A 15,897-nucleotide genomic window follows, 5' to 3' on the forward strand; every position below is an offset into this window, starting at 1 on the left:
CAGGCTTCTATGCCCTAGATTCCTCTCTTGTTTTCTATGTGCAGCTCTCACTTCTACCACATGGAAGGAAAAAATTGGGTCTAAATAAACTAGAAGTTGGTAAGGGAGTGTGTGCCTAAGAAAGACTAAGGGCAGCTGAGCCACGGGATTTCTAAAGCATCTACTGTATGATGAAAAGGAGGAAGAAAGGATGAGCCAACCTCCTTGACCCCCTAGCACCTTGAAGGTAGCCTGTGGTTAGCCTTAAGGTCTGGGGTTTATAACATGAGATTTAAAAACTCTACCCTGGACTTTCCTACTCCAAGCTAGAGAGAGCTCTGGCTCAGGGCTGAGAGACAGTCAAAATCTTGAGCTTCTCTCTGCACCATACAGCACACTGAGGGATGCTTTCAGGAGGTCTCGAAAGAGACTGCAAGGCTGGTTGGAGCTGTGAATTTGGACATTCCTGTTATAGGCTGGGGATACACTTGCAACATTTTATTGTAGGTCTGCATCTTTGTGTCTTGCAGTCAGCATTCAAAATGAACCAGTCGCCAAAATGAACCAGTTGCCAGTCATGACTCAGAATCGCCCTCTGGAGATCAAACTGAGATTTCCAGTCACATGGTTTGCAATAGAGATCTCCTCTGGCTGGGCAGGAGAGCCAATGGCTCCCTTTCCACAGGCTCTCCAGGAAGCCTATTGATTTGCTGAAGAGGGAACTTTTCCATTGCTGTACAATTTGCAAACAAATGGTTTGCACACTGAGAAGAGTTAAATGGATTGCTTCTCTCTTGCAGGAGGGGAGGGGGCGGGGAGCACCCTGCTTTTCACCTCTCCCCTTAAAGACCAATCTGTGCAGGTAGCTTGCAAGCGAATGGATTGCTTCTCTCTTGCAGGGTGGGGGGAGCAGGAGGGGAGATAAGGCTGTTCAAAGAGAAAATTATAGTTTTGCAGTGTGGGAAACAACCTCTAAACTGGCACACATGCTATAAAATTGAATCATTGAGAAACAGAAGAAAGGGGGATGTAATTGTATGATCTTTTAAGTGCAAGGGATGCCAGGATGACCTATCAATGTTTTATAATTCAAATTACAAGTGGTCAGTATTACTTGCATTTCTTTACTGGAAGTGAAAAATGAAATAAAGAAGTGCCTCTTCTTAAGGAAACTCCATTTTTTTATGTCAGAAGAAATGATATGTTAGGGTTTGTATCAGCCACCTATGAGGGTTTTCATGCTAAATCCTAGTTATCAATATAAAAGGGTCACTTTAAAAAACAACAAGAATGTGCAAACATTTCCCAAAGATTTCCTCCCATCCACATTTATGGAGTTAACAAACTATAGCTGCAATGGTAATTTGGGGTGGGGGCAAACCTTCAAAGAAACCAAGGATTTTGAAATGGTGGAGCATCACCCTTCTTTTAAAAAGATTTGCAGGAGTGCTCCTGTACCATTTAGCAGTGGTGGCCAAACTCGGCCCTCCAGATGTTTTGGGACTACAACTCCCATCATCCCTAGCTAACAGAACCACTGGTCAGGGATGATGGGAACTGTAGTCCCAAAACATCTGGAGGGCCGAGTCTGGCCACCACTGATTTACAGGGAAGGGCCTTGCTTTACAGAAATAAAAACATTCGCATTTTGCAAATAATCATGTGGACATGAGTGGACACAGTGAGACAATGTCCCTCACTGACAGCTCCACCTATCAGAGAAGCTGTGACTCTACAAAATGTAGAAGAAAAAAGGTTCACCTCAGTGAGAGCCAGTGTGGTGTAGTGGTTAGAGTGTTTGTAGGTCTACGACCTGGGAGACCTGGGTTCAAATCCTCACTCAGCCATGAAGTTCACTGGGTGTTACTGCCCTATACATGCCTAAATTTAAGTTCCACTGTATAACCTGTTTTGGTATGGCTGGTTTCAACTCTCCAAATACCATAAATTGCAAAAAAACAAAACCCAACCCAAATAAATTCTCTATGCAAAGTTGTTCACAAATTTATAAAAATACAGGTTTTTGAAAACACCCTGCTCTAATTAAGTAAAAGAGGCTTGGTTTTTACTTTTGCTAGAATGAAACACATCTCTTCTGGACTGCTTTTCCACTTGATTGCTTCTTTGTTCTAAAATAACTTGTCTTTTGTGCACAGCGTTTATTCCATCTTCAGCTAAATCCCACACCTTTTCTTCATTTGCTTTTCTAATTCAGTAAAACATATATATGCCTAGCCATATCATTGTGGCAACTGAAACCTAGGTTTAAGATGCCATTTGGCATCTAGCTTTATATCTCAGTTTCTAACATTGCTTGCAGTGCAATCCTATTCCAAGTAAAAGTGTATAGGATTGCAGCCTTCAACTGCTTAGTTTGGCCCTTAACATTTAAGTGGGAGGTTCAGAGAAGTCTCCCTTAAGAATTAAAACTGAAACACATAAAACAGAAGATGTGATTTTTAAACCAACTTCATAATTTCCAAATTCTTAGAAGCTGGCAAACTGCTTAAATTCTCAGGGTTTTGCAATTTATTATTCACCTTCTGAAATAAATCAAAGTTCCTGAGGAACACTTATAACCTATCCCAGGTAAACTAACATTAACAGGGCCTTTTCATTTTTCAGGGAAGTTGAATTACTAAGCTATAATTGTGAAAAACATGGCCATCTGACCGTCTCCCCATGTGTTCTTGATCAGGATGGGGATTATCTAGAGCTGAAGATAAACAATAACAAAAAATAGGTTTTTAAAAAAACTCTTATTTTTCAATCATATTTTTATTCTGCATTTCCATTCAGAGAAGAATGTTGAAATGCATTGCATTCTAAAAACACACACGTATACACTAAAAACCAAATACAGTACCATTGTGTCTTGTGCAGGGGTTACAATTCGGGGATGGTCCATATACGCAAAAACATGTATACTGAAACCTTGGAATGGCCCTGTGTGACCATCCTTACCTTTCTGGAGCCGTGTGCTGAGCGGACCTTGCTCCCTAAGGAAGGCAGATCTCACAGTGTCATCCATGTTCCTAAAAGATCTCATAAAACCCTCCAAGATTCTCGGAAGCAAACCTGAGAACTTAAAAGCTCTTTCTGTGTTAAAAGAACCCTGAGCAAAAGGAGCTTTTAAGCTTCTTGTGCATTTAATTTGTGTGATTTCAACCGGCCAGATTTCATCCGTATAAAGTTGAAATCACATGTGTTAAATGTGCGTAAATTGCAATTGTACTGTAAATCCAATACGCAAATTCATCTCATCGGGGACACATAAAGTCTCAATTTAAATCATCACAATTATTTCATCACAATTATTAATATTCATTAAAACAAATAACCATTGAAGGTCTAATTAGAAAATTCTCAACTTGTGACATGCTTTCTCCACTGGCAATGATCATATAGGATTGGGTGAAAAGGAGGAGCTGTTGGACAAGCTGTTGCTACTGCTGTGTATCCTCTGTACCTGGTGTTTTCCTTTTGTCTGCTTTGACCAGTTAAGCTACAATCACTCTTTATTTCCTTCCAGTTGTAATATCAACTATTTAATTAACAACACACACACATCCTGCGATGACTGCATTTTCTAACTCCAATATTCTGATGGCCCCTGGAGACCGAGACTGCAGGAAAGGAAATGAGTAGAGTTCCCCAAACACCAGCAAATGGGAAAGTATTTTTCAAAATGCCATCCTATAGACAATTTTCATCACAGAGCAGAGCACTGAAAGGCATTCACTACAACGGAAAATTAAAGTGAACACAAAACACTTTAAGCAGGAAGAATTGCGGATCTCAGTAAGTACAGTCATTTCCCAAAGGCCTCCCTTATGAAGGAAGGAACTATGAGGTACTACAGTTAAATGAGATGCACATTAGTTAGGCAGACTCCCTGTAGCAAAAAGTGCCCTCTCTCCTTCCCTTGAATGAAGCAACAGAATACCGTATTTTTTGCTCTCTAAGGCTCACTTTTTCCCTCCTAAAAAGTAAGGGGAAATGTGTGTGCGTCTTATGGAGCGAATGCACGCTGTGCAGCTATCCCAGAAGCCAGAACAGCAAGAGAGATTGCTGCTTTCACTGCGTAGCGATCCCTCTTGCTGTTCTGGCTTCTGAGATTCAGAATATTTTTTTTCTTGTTTTCCTCCTCCAAAAACTAGGTGCGTCTTGTGGTCTGGTGCGTCTTATAGAGTGAAAAATACGGTAGCTTTCCCAAGATGTCTAGAGAGAGCTCCATGAGCCAATGCTGCTTTCTTTAAAAACTTTGGTACATTCCATTCCAAATCTCTTTCAACTAACACCATTTCCTTTCAGCAACTTGCACTACACAATTTTGTACGCTACATTTTTTAAAAGGATTAAATGACACTATTACTGTTTAAACAGCATAACCAGGTAAATGGTGCTTTATAAAGTTGCATAAACAAAAAAAAGAAAAAGACAAGATCCCTGCCCCAAAAGGTTTGCTTATACAGCACAAGAGGCTTCTAAATAAAAATACATTTCTTGAGATCTTAGCAATCTAAGGGTTCTAGGGTTTGCCAACTAACATCTGCACGACCACAGGTTCCTCATCCCTGCTCTGCTAAAATTTATTTACTTAAATCTATTTTTAAGCTAAGGGACACGGGGGGCGCTTTGGTCTAAACCACAGTGCGGCTTGGACTTGCCAATCAGAAGGTCGGCGGTTCGAATCCCTGCGCCGGGGTGAGCTCCTGTTGCTTGGTCTCTGCTCCTGCCAACCTAGCAGTTCGAAAGCACTTCAAAGTGCAAGTAGATAAATAGGTGCCGCTCTGACAGGAAGGTAAACGGCGTTTCCGTGTGCTGCTCTGGTTCACCAGAAGCGACTTAGGCACGCTGGCCACATGACCCGGGAAAAATGTCTGTGGACAAACGCTGGCTCCGTTTGCGACTGGACTTAACTGTCAGGGATCCTTTACCTTTACTCTTTTATTTTTAAGCTACTGATTTAAACATTTCCAAGCAGTGTTCAAACAATACAAATCAACATAAACACAGTAAAATATCATAAAACAGTTAAAAACAGAATTCTAGTGATAATCCTAGGAATCAGGGAAACTGCACAAAAAGATACAGTATTACAAGACCTCTGAAGCAAACAACTGATAAAATTTCACATATGGCAGAGGGAAAGGCATTCCAAAGTGCAAGGATAAAAGCAGAAAATGCTGTTAATTGGTAAGGTGTTCTGTTTGAATGGAGCAGCACTCCCCCTGGATGGAGCAGATTCACTGTTTGTGGGCACTGATCAAGAGTCGTCATCGGAGGTCTAGGTGGCAGGTACAGCCTTTCACTAGATAGGCCAATGAATTAACATCGTGGTTTGTTAGCAGACAAACCATGAGTGCTGCTTCACACTTAGCAAGCCAGACTGGGAGATCCTGCTAGCTGAAATCCATACTTCAGTGACCTCATGTTTGGATTATTGCAATGCGCTCCACATGGAGCTACACTTGAAAATGGCCCAAAATCAGCAACTATGACAGAATGTGGCTGCCAAGTTATGAACTGGTTCAATTAGGTAGGATCACCTTACAAAGTTCTGCAACGCCTGCCTGTATGCTACTAGGCTTGATATAAGTGTCAACGGTGGTTTGCAAAATGATATACAGCTTGGGGCCCAAATATCTGCAGGAGTACCTCCTCCACTACCAACCAATTCAAAACCTAAGGGGGTGGGGGCTCTGCTTGCATTCCCCACCAAGTCTGGGGTTGAAGGGATGTATAGAAAAGCTTTATCTGTTTTAGGGTCCTAACTCTGGAACGATCCACATTTAGAAGTGTATCTGTCCCACACATAGTTAGGTTTCATACACCAACTGAAAACATTGTTATTTGCTCAGGCTGCCACAATCTGATAAATAAGTGGATGGCTCCTTATCAGAAAATTACAAATATTTGTTTTAAATGATCAATTAAAATTCTTAAAGGTGCTGTTTTGTTTCGTTTTATATAATTTTAGTTTACTGTATTGTATAAAATATTTTGTATATTTTATATGATTGATGTTCATTGTCCTTGATTCATTTTAAGGACAGCAAACAAATAAAATAATGTGAAAGTGCACTTTGCTCCTCGCCCACTCTTTTCATCAGTGTGCCAGGAGCTACAGCAGCATGCAAACCAGCATTCCTTACTTGCTTGTCTTCCAACAATCCTTGAATTAACATTGTGGTTTGTTAGCAGACAAACCATGAGTGCTGCTTCACACTTAGCAAGCCAGTCTCTGATTTCCTTCTCAGTGGGCTGAAATGGAAGAGGGGAGCAAAGCATGGTCTTTGTCACATGGTCTTGCTCAAATTAAAACAGAGTTTAATTAAGCTGTGGTTCATGACCAATATCTCAATCTAAAAGTCTTTTAAAAATTGAAAAGAAGAAGGGAAGCCGCAGCCTTCAATTATGAAAGATTCACTGACCAAGTTCCAATCTTCCTCCTTAAAAAAATACAGATTGCTGCTTTAGCTGCTTTCTACCAGCTCTTGAAGAATGAATTTTAAAACCACTGATTTTTCATTTTAAAGCATTAATTCATTTTACTTAAGGCAACACAGTAAAGCAAATTCTTATTAAAGTGGGGCATTCAATAAGATGGAAAAATTAGAAAATTCCCCCATCCGGCACCATTCAGATGCAGGCCTAAAAGTACAATAAGGTTATTACACACAATATAACATATTTTTAAAAATTCTTATACTATACACTTGCAACTCCATCACTAATCATTTGCACTGGATAAACCACCTACAACTTCAGCACACCATATTTTGTGATGTGCTAGGATCTAGGAAGAGCCCTGACCAACCAGATACCTATTGGAAGCTTACAAGTAGGATGCCGTGGCATTCTGCCCACTGGTGAGTCCTACTTGAGTATACAACTGGTATGCAGAGGCATACGACCTCCAATAGTGGAGAGAGAACATATTCAGCATAGGTAGTAGAATCATAGAATGGTAGAGTTGCAAGAGACCCCAGTGCAGGGATCTCAGCTAAAGCCTCCATGACACAGAGCCATCCAAACTTTGCTTAAAAACCTCCAGTGAAGGAGAGCGCACAAACTCCCAAGGGAGCCCATTCCACTGCCAAACAGCTCTTACTGTCAGAAAGTTCTTTCTGATGTTTGGTCGGAATCTCCTGTCTTATAACTTGAAGCAGAAGACAAGCTTGTTCCCTCTTCCATGTGGCAGCCCTTCAGATATATGAAGATGGCTATTGTATCTCCTCTCAGTCTCCTTTTCCCCCGTTCCTTCAAGTGCTCCTCAGAAGGCTTGGTTTCCAGACCCTTGATCCTCTTGGTCTCCCTCCTCTGCACACTTTCCAACTTGTCTATACTCTTCTTGTCCATATTCTTCTTAAACTGTGGTCTGACCAAGGAGGAATGGAGCAGTACTAATACTTCCCTTGATTGTAGTTCTTGATAGCCGTATTTATTATTTGATTATTTATTCTATGTATTACATTTATATCCCACCCTTGCTCCCAAAAGGATTCCAGAGTAGCAAACACACAAGCAGCAAAACAAAACATCTTAAAGAAACTAAAAACAATTCCAATACAGATGCATACTGGAAAAGATCTCCCATTACAGTGGTACCTCAGGTTACGTACACTTCAGGTTACATACGCTTCAGGTTACAGACTCCACTAACCCAGAAATATTACCTCGGGTTAAGAACTTTGCTTCAGGATGAGAACAGAAATCGTGCTGCGGCAGCAGTGGGAGGTCCCATTAGCTAAAGTGGTGCTTCAGGTTAAGAACAGTTTCAGGTTAAGAACAGACCTCCAGAACGAATTAAGTACGTAACCAGAGGTACCACTGTATAATGCTTGTGGAAAGAGGAAGGCCTTCAGCAGGTGGTGAAAAGACACCGAAGGCAGCACCTATCTAATATTTAACAGGAGGGAACTCCAAAGGGGAGGTTATAGAGCACTAAAGACTCGATTCTTATATTGTGCACAAGGGACCTCCTGAGAAGATGGCATTTGCAAGAGACCCTGATCCTCCATTAATCTGTCTAAAGCCATCCAAGTTGGTGACCATCACTAAATCATGTGGCAGTAAATTACACAGACTATGTACTGTGTGAAGAAGTACTTTATTTTCTTCTTCTTTGGATGACCCTGTGATGAGAGAAAGAGAAAAACTTCTCTATATCCATTTCTCCACACCAGGAATAATCTTATGCACCTCCTTTATGTCTCCTTTTACTTCCCTGTTTTCTAAACCAAATGTTATCACATATCCTCATAGGAGAGTTGCTCCCATCCCATGATAATTCTTGTTACCCTCTTCAGAAACTTTTCCAGTTCTACAATATCCTTTATGAGGTGAGGTAACCAGAACTATATTCTGTATTTGAAATGTGGCTGTATAACAGGATTGTGATAAGAAAAGGAATATACTGCTCTCCTAATTATGCCTAACAGGGAATTCACAGCTGGGTCAACATCATGACTGAGCTATCCATTATGACCTCAAGCTCTTGTTCCTCTTCATTCACCATGGGCATCCCAATGTGCATCACTTTACATTTGCTTACACTGAATTTCATTTGCCATTTTACTGCTGGGCCTCTACACAATCCCTTTTTGCATTAACCACTCTGAACAATTTTGTATCAGCAGCAAGCTTGGTTATCTTGCCGCTTACCCTAACTCTAGGTCATTTATGCACAAGTTAAAAACCATAGGTCCCAATATCAATCTTTGAAGGATTCCATTTTCAACATTTCTCCATTGGGAGAACTTTCCATTGAGTTCTACTCTCTGCTTCTCCATTTATCCCACGACTGCTAAGCTTACACAGGAGTCTGGTGAGGTACTTCAGTCTTAGGATCAGCCTCCAAATAGAAAAGAAGCCTGTGAGGTCATTACTGGTCCCATTTCACCATTCAGAAAAGCACTAGGGATGGAATATTTATGGCTGGAGTGGAAAGTAAGCCCAGCCTTCTTATACTATAATTTATCCACTCAAGTCTGGCTGAAGAGGGACTGGAATAGAGATCTTTCCATCACTACATAATGAAAGGGCATATGTAAAGGAATGCTCTCTCCTATTCAAACCTCCCAAGGATGTGTTGGAGAGTCCCAGCCAGTGTTCACAATTAGCTGGGCACGTTTTGCAACTGCCGTGGGTCCAACTGCAACCTGGAGATACCTGGATGCCAGGTTGGCAATGGACATCTCCACCTGGCTGGCCCCTCTTCTTTCTTAAGCAGGTAAGCAGAAGAGCTTATTTATTGCATTTGTATCCCACCTTTTCCTCCAAGGAATACATGGTTCTCTTCCCTCCTCAGTCAATCTCTACAACGACCCTGTGAGGGAGGTTAAGAAGTTGTGACCGGCCCAGAGAGCTTCATGACTGAGTGGAGATTTGAACTCTGATCTCCCAGGTCCTAGTCCAACACTCTAAGCACACTGGCGTCTGCTATCGGGCAGCTCTATAAATTAAGTAGATAAATAAATATGGGAAAAGCAAAATGTCACTTAGAGAAGCATCTGAAATATTTTCCTTGAAACTTGAATTTGTTTTATTTGGGATTGTTTTATTTGATTTTTAATGTGTTGGTATAGAAATGAAATGAAAAATAATTATAACAATAAGGCTCATTGTGGGGGAAATGGCACCTAGACTTTCTTCTGTGGCAACCGTAACCTGGGTTTATGGCGCCATTTGGCAATTACCTTATATATTTGAGTTTCTAACACTGGCCACAGCTCCAGACTCCTTCCATATGAAAGCTTAAATGTTATAAACAGAGACACAAAGAGCTAAGAGGGGGTGTTATGCGACTATACTTTCTATGAAATACAACTGTAATTTCTAATGGACTCTGCTTGCTTCATAACAACCATCACTGCAGACCATTAAAGCCATATCAATAACTGAAAATGTGTCATTTAAAACAAAAACAAAATTATTAATGTAATATCTGAGAAAATGTTTATCTCTACCACAGTTTGAAAGTTTATTTCATACCACCAGATTGAAAAATGAAGATACAACAACTTCCTTCTGTCTGACACCCAAACATGCTGGTGAGAATCAGTCCTATTGGTCTAACAAAAACAAATACAAATGATAAAATACAGATTTCCCCTCAACTTATTTTCTTAGGCTGCAATCAGACAACCTACCTCAGAGTAAACACCACCAAATTCAATGGGATGTACATGCTCCTTAAAACAAATACCTGTAACATATAAAAGCCTTCTGACAGACTAAATTAAATGCTTCCATTGCAACTCAGTGTATCTCCTTCTTGGCCCAAATATCCTAGCTATAGGACAGATACATGAATATTGTCTGACATAAGCAAGACAGCGGAAGTACAATCATAAAGCACTCCTACACATTTACTCAGAAGCAAGTCTCAATGAGTTTAATGGAGCTTACTCTGAAGTAAGCAGGTACAGGATTATAGGCATGATGTGCATGACACGAATAGACAACACTGCAAATAAAGAACAAGACAAAACAGAAATACACATTACACTTAGAGATACATACAGTGGTACCTTGGGTTACATATGCTTCAGGTTACAGACGCTTCAGGTTACAGACTCCACTAACCCAGAAATAGTACCTCGGGTTAAGAACTTTACTTTGGGATGAGAACAGAAATCATGCTCTGGCGGCGCGGCGGCAGCAGGAGGCCCCATTAGCTAAAGTGATGCTTCAGGTTAAGAACAGTTTCAGGTTAAGTACGGACCTCCGGAATGAATTAAGTACTTAACCCGAGGTACCACTGTACTTCCATTACAGTGCAAAATACTTATGCATGTGGAGGTCAAATTCTGATCTCATTACTAAAAAAAATATTAAGGAACAATATGATCAATTTGCACTGAAAATAATTTTAAAAATCAAAAGAGCAAGTAACATTTTTTTCTCATCTGCTATATTTTTAGACTCAAGAATAAGAAGATTTCTTGTTCCTCTTCGTAATACCAGTTTTAACAGAGTGGGAAATGAGCCTGAGAGGCACCTTGACACCCAGTAATGAGCCAGGACCCAATTCATATCCTCCAGGAAAAAAGCCAAACAACTATATTCACTGGCCTACCAGAAGCATCTCACAAGGGTCAAGAGAGAGAAAAAGAATTGAGAGTCCTCTACACTGCACAATTGCCCACCATACCTTATCTGGAATCTGGCCTTTTGCTAGAGAGACGTTATCTATATACATTAACAAATATTAGACATGAATAATTCTAGATTGAGTGCAAAACAAGCAAACATTTAAGTACCAGTTTATTTAAGAGTTAAATAAAATTTCAAGATATAAAAACAATCGAGTTCTCATATAGAATGGACCTACTTTTTTCATATTGCTAGGGTGAAAGAATGCCAGCCTCTGTCAACAGCTAACTGGTTAAAACCAATCATGTCTTCAGTTGTTTCATGCAGAACTACCCAGACCATTCCAAATATCCATTCCATAATTTAAGCATTCTGAAATACCCTTTTTAAGGCACATATTAATTTTGTTCTAATTTATTGGCTATTTGCATTTAATTGTATGCCACAGGCCCAGGTTAAGTGTTGCTAATTACTGCACTGTTGGGGGGGGGAGAGGCTGATGAAGACACAAGAGTTCGTTACAAGATGACATCATCGGCCCTGGCCAAATCTGAAGGGTCAAGTGACAACATCTTTTCCCACACTCTGTTGCCAGAGTACCACTGAAGACCAAAGAGCCCAGTACCATTTCTGTAGCAAATAGGACCATATTCCTTTTCTGTGAAGCCACATATCCTCTTGTGGCGTTACTATGGCATGTGGTGGGAAGCTACGGCACAGGCTACCACCCCAGCCTTCGGCTTCAGGAGGGTCTCCATAGAAACATCTACAGGTGTGACATTTCTGCAGTGATCCAGTGACACTTTCAAAGAAATCATAATCATGCCAAAGCACACATGCACACAAAACCAAAAACCCAGTTTCCCTCTTAGCTGCTGTTGCCGATGCATCACCTTCGACAGGCACATGATAGCTCATTGCACTCTGCTCCCCCGTTCCTAACTGTCAGATGCTTATTCACTCTGATCCTTGCCAGGTCGTCTTTTGCAGGCAGCAGAGGGAGGCAGAGGAAGAGAACAGTATACAACCCATGTGCATATGTGGATGGGGACCCACACATATCAGCACCAACGCAACGGATGCGCAGGCAACTAGCAGCAGGATGGCCTAGCAGCCTTTCTTTGCCAGTGCCCCCCGTCACCTCCACTATACGGAGGGTGTCCTCAAATGCTGGGGAGCCATGACCTACTAGATACACCCCCCAAACACACACCTTGGTACATCACCCATTTATTTGTTTGTTGAAAAACCAAGCCGGGTCCAGCAGACTCCGGCTCTTTTCCCTTACCTGCTCCTCCTCGAGCCAAGCTCCAGCATCCCGGCTCAGGAAGGCATTTCCGAGCAGCTGCGAGAGGCGGGCGGGCGGGCGGGCGGGCGGGCGGGGGGGGGGGGAGAGAGAGAAAGAGAGAGAGAGACGGAGCTTCTGCAATGCAGACTCTGCCTTCTTCCCCTCGCAAACCCGCCCGGCTTCGCTCTCTGCTGCCCCGTCTCTCTCTCTTTCTCTCAGATAAAGGCGAGGCGAGCGAGGAGGAGAGGAAAGGAGCGGCGGCCGCGAAGGAGACCCCCCCCCGCCGCCCTCCCGCTCGGGGCCCCGCGCTCGCCTCCCCCGCCGGGCGGCTGCAGCTGCCTCCTCCTCCTCCTCCGGCTGCTGCTGCTGCTGGGCTGGGCCGCGAAGGCAGGCCGGCGGGGGCGACCCGGGAGGCTGCGCCCGAGGGAGGAGACGCGCCCGCGCCGCCGCCCGGTCACCTGCCTCCAGCCCGAGGGCAGAAGCCCGCAGGCGCCCCTCCTCACCTGCCGCTGGCCGGCCGGCCGGGGCTCCACCCGTCACGACCAGGATGCCGCCGCCGCCGCCTCCGCCCAGCTCCCGCCGCCTCCGCCAGCCGCCGCCGCCGTCGCCGTCCCCATGAAGTCGCCGCCGCCGCCGCGGCGCACCAGCCAGGCCCGGCCCACCCGCCGCCGCCGCCGCCGCCGCCGAGGTGCTGGGGCGGCGAGCTCCTCCCTCGCCGGCGCGGGCCAGTCGGAGGGAGGCGGGGAGGGCGAGGCGCCCAAGGCGGCGGACACAAACTGCAAGGCGGCCTAGGCACACAAAAGAGGGGGGAAGTCCATGGAAAGGGCCGCCGTGTGATGTCATGTAAAGTGTCCACAGATAAAAGAGGGGGAATGCTTTAAAAAAAAGAAAATGGAAAAGGCAACCATTAAAATGTAATTATAGTAAGGTTACCAGATTTTTTTCCAATGAATTCGGGGTGACTTTAATTATTAAATAAATAGATACTACACGCTTGGGGTGTTGATGCTGCAGCGATGGCGGGGGCAGAGGGCCGGGCGCCGCCTTGACCTCAGCCGCCATGCTTCCCCTTCCTCCGAGGCTCCTTTCTCCCCGAGCCTGGGCAGCCCCTGAGTTGCTGGTTCCTTGGTGGTGGGTCAGGCTTGGGCGGCGGAGGAGGGCCGAGAGGCTTGGGCAGCACGATGCCTCCCTTCCCATTCCAGGGATCCCTCAGCTGGGAAGGGAGGCTTCCCATTGCCTAACTGAGAGATCCCTGTCCGCTCCTGCTTGCACACAAGTAGGGGTTGGGTCAGGGAAGGGGGAGGCAGCCCGGAAGCGGCATCTTGGAGCCCCTGCACCCCCATCATACGGGGACTTCCCAGCAGCTCCTGAAGCCAGCCAGAGCCAACTGCTCTGGGCTCCTGAGACTGCCGCTGCTGCGTTTCCCGGGGACATTAGATGAAAGCCGGGGACATTCCGGGGATGGAATTTGTCCAGGGACTTATCTGCAAATTCAGGGACTGTCCCCGGGAAACGGGGACGTCTGGTAAACCTAAATTATAGCTCCTTGGTGCAAAAAAGAGGGATGTAAATGTGACAAGATTAATTCAGCAGCATTGCACATGGCAATGGCAAAAACAACAAGGGAGCTTGACGGTTTCACCTGGTTGCAGAAACTCACTTGCAGTGATGTTGCCGACAGGAGGCAGGGATGGCCACCAGCCTGGATGGCTTTAAAGGAGGATCAGTTAAATTCATGCAGGAGGAGAGGGCTATCAAGGGATACCTGCCGTGATGGCTCTGCTCTGCCTCCACAGCAATGCTTCTGAATATCAGTTGCTGGAAACCACAGGAGGGGAGAAGGTTCTTGGGCATGAATCCTGCTTGATGGTTTCCCACAGGTTATCTGGTTGGCCATTGGGAGAACTGGATGCATGCTTGCTGGTGGTGTCAGAAACCCAGGGTTTATGGCACAAAACAAGGGGGGGGGGAGGAACCATTTGGCAGAGGTTTGGAGGAGAGACAACAATGCTGACTACAAACTCTGAGTATGGGTGGCAGTTTGCTCCATACTGCATCGGTGGCATTGGCAGTTGTGCCCTGTCTGAGCAGGAATTGAACTTTGATCTTTCAGATTCCATTGTGGAGTGTCACTCCTGAAAGGTAGGAATGTTGGAGAGTGAACATTTGAAAGAAGAGAAAGGGGTTTGATGGTTCGCTGTACTCTTAAGCTGCCTCCCATTCACTTTAGCAAGGTTTGGACAGGAGAACATCCCAGGGGATTGTGCCCCATGAGTGTAAATTGTTTGTTTCCAAGTTGGCCCCCCAAAATGGTGCCACAAATCCACCCCTGAGGCAACTCACACTATCTCATGATAGGGCTATTGCTGGCAGCACACAAAGTTTCTGCACACTGCTCCAGTTCTAGCAGTTTTCAATGCCATGGTAAAAATTGTCCACGTGCATTTACTCATCTGGCAGACAGAGCGTCTTCCAGTGCTCTTCAAATTGTATGTGCATTTGTGTAATCTGAATAGATGCAGAGGAAGTCCTAAAAGTGGCTGTGTGAATAAGCAAAATGGGAAAGAAAGAAACAGAACAAGGGGTGCCATTTAGGAGGAGTTGGGGGAACCCCCCTTCAAAAATGTGATTGTTTCTCAGGAGCATCTATATCTCTGCTCAAGTCAATCATACACCCTAACTGTTATAAACATTGGAGGGGCTTGTGAACTACCTACGTATGAATGGCAAAGGCATGTATCCTTTTATTTAAAAACAAACAAGCAGAGGGGGGGGGAGGCTGCTGTGTGACCTGTGTTGATAATGAGATATTAAAATGCAAATGCAACAAATGCTCTTAAAAATACACGTGCTTATGTTGCAGTTTCATCTTGAATGGATCCCTGAGTAGGTTTCCGTTAATCTTTTCTTCATACCCTTTTACTTAAACCTGAAATGGTGCTCCTGGGGATCATTCTCATGAGCTGAGAAGCCAGTCCTGACAGTAAAACCAATCTGGAAATGGCTTAAATCTGTAGTGCTGTTGTGCCAGTAGTTATGAAAGCCAGCAGTTTCTGGCTGCATTTTAGGGAAAATTTCACAGGGAAGTCAGATGGTTTTCAATATTATCATCATTATTTAACGTCTAAGGAAGGTTGTGGCCTGCTTTTCCTATACTATATGTTCATATATGAACACCCTGGCCTACTTCAGATTCTGGGTTTCAGCCTGTCCTTAAAGTGTTGCATCAGGTTTGTATTATTTTAAACTCGTTTTTTAATATTTGCATTAAGGTTATGTTTAGGTAAAGGCTGATTTTACTGAATATTATTATTTATGGATGAGATTTAAGCTATACTAAGCTACTTTGTGAAGTCTTTTGCCTTGAAAAGTGGGATAAAAATCCAATCAAAATGACTTTATTGTACTAGCTATTGCCCATGACAAATCTGAATCAAAAATAAATACAAGCAAAAGGAGTGTTGCACCACAAATAATGGTCTCTATTTAGACCTCTGTGTCTCCCTTACAGTTCACTGCTATATTAA

The 15,897-nt window shown here is 43.7% G+C and overlaps 1 protein-coding gene across 2 annotated transcripts in view; it reads right to left on the bottom strand.

Moving 5' to 3' along the window:
- The window catches only part of OTUD7A (OTU deubiquitinase 7A), a 143,522-nt gene extending 131,072 nt beyond the window's left edge, over nucleotides 1-12,450 (bottom strand). For both annotated transcript variants that reach the window (XM_082198024.1, XM_082198023.1), the window contains exon 1: nucleotides 12,371-12,450. The gene's annotated coding sequence lies outside the window, so the exon portion shown is untranslated. The remainder of the gene's footprint in view (nucleotides 1-12,370) is intronic.
- Nucleotides 12,451-15,897: the final 3,447 nt, after the last annotated feature.

The sequence above is a fragment of the Podarcis vaucheri genome (genome assembly GCF_965113315.1).
Source record: "Podarcis vaucheri genome assembly, chromosome: 14".
In the NCBI taxonomy this organism is placed as follows: Eukaryota; Metazoa; Chordata; class Lepidosauria; order Squamata; family Lacertidae; genus Podarcis; species Podarcis vaucheri.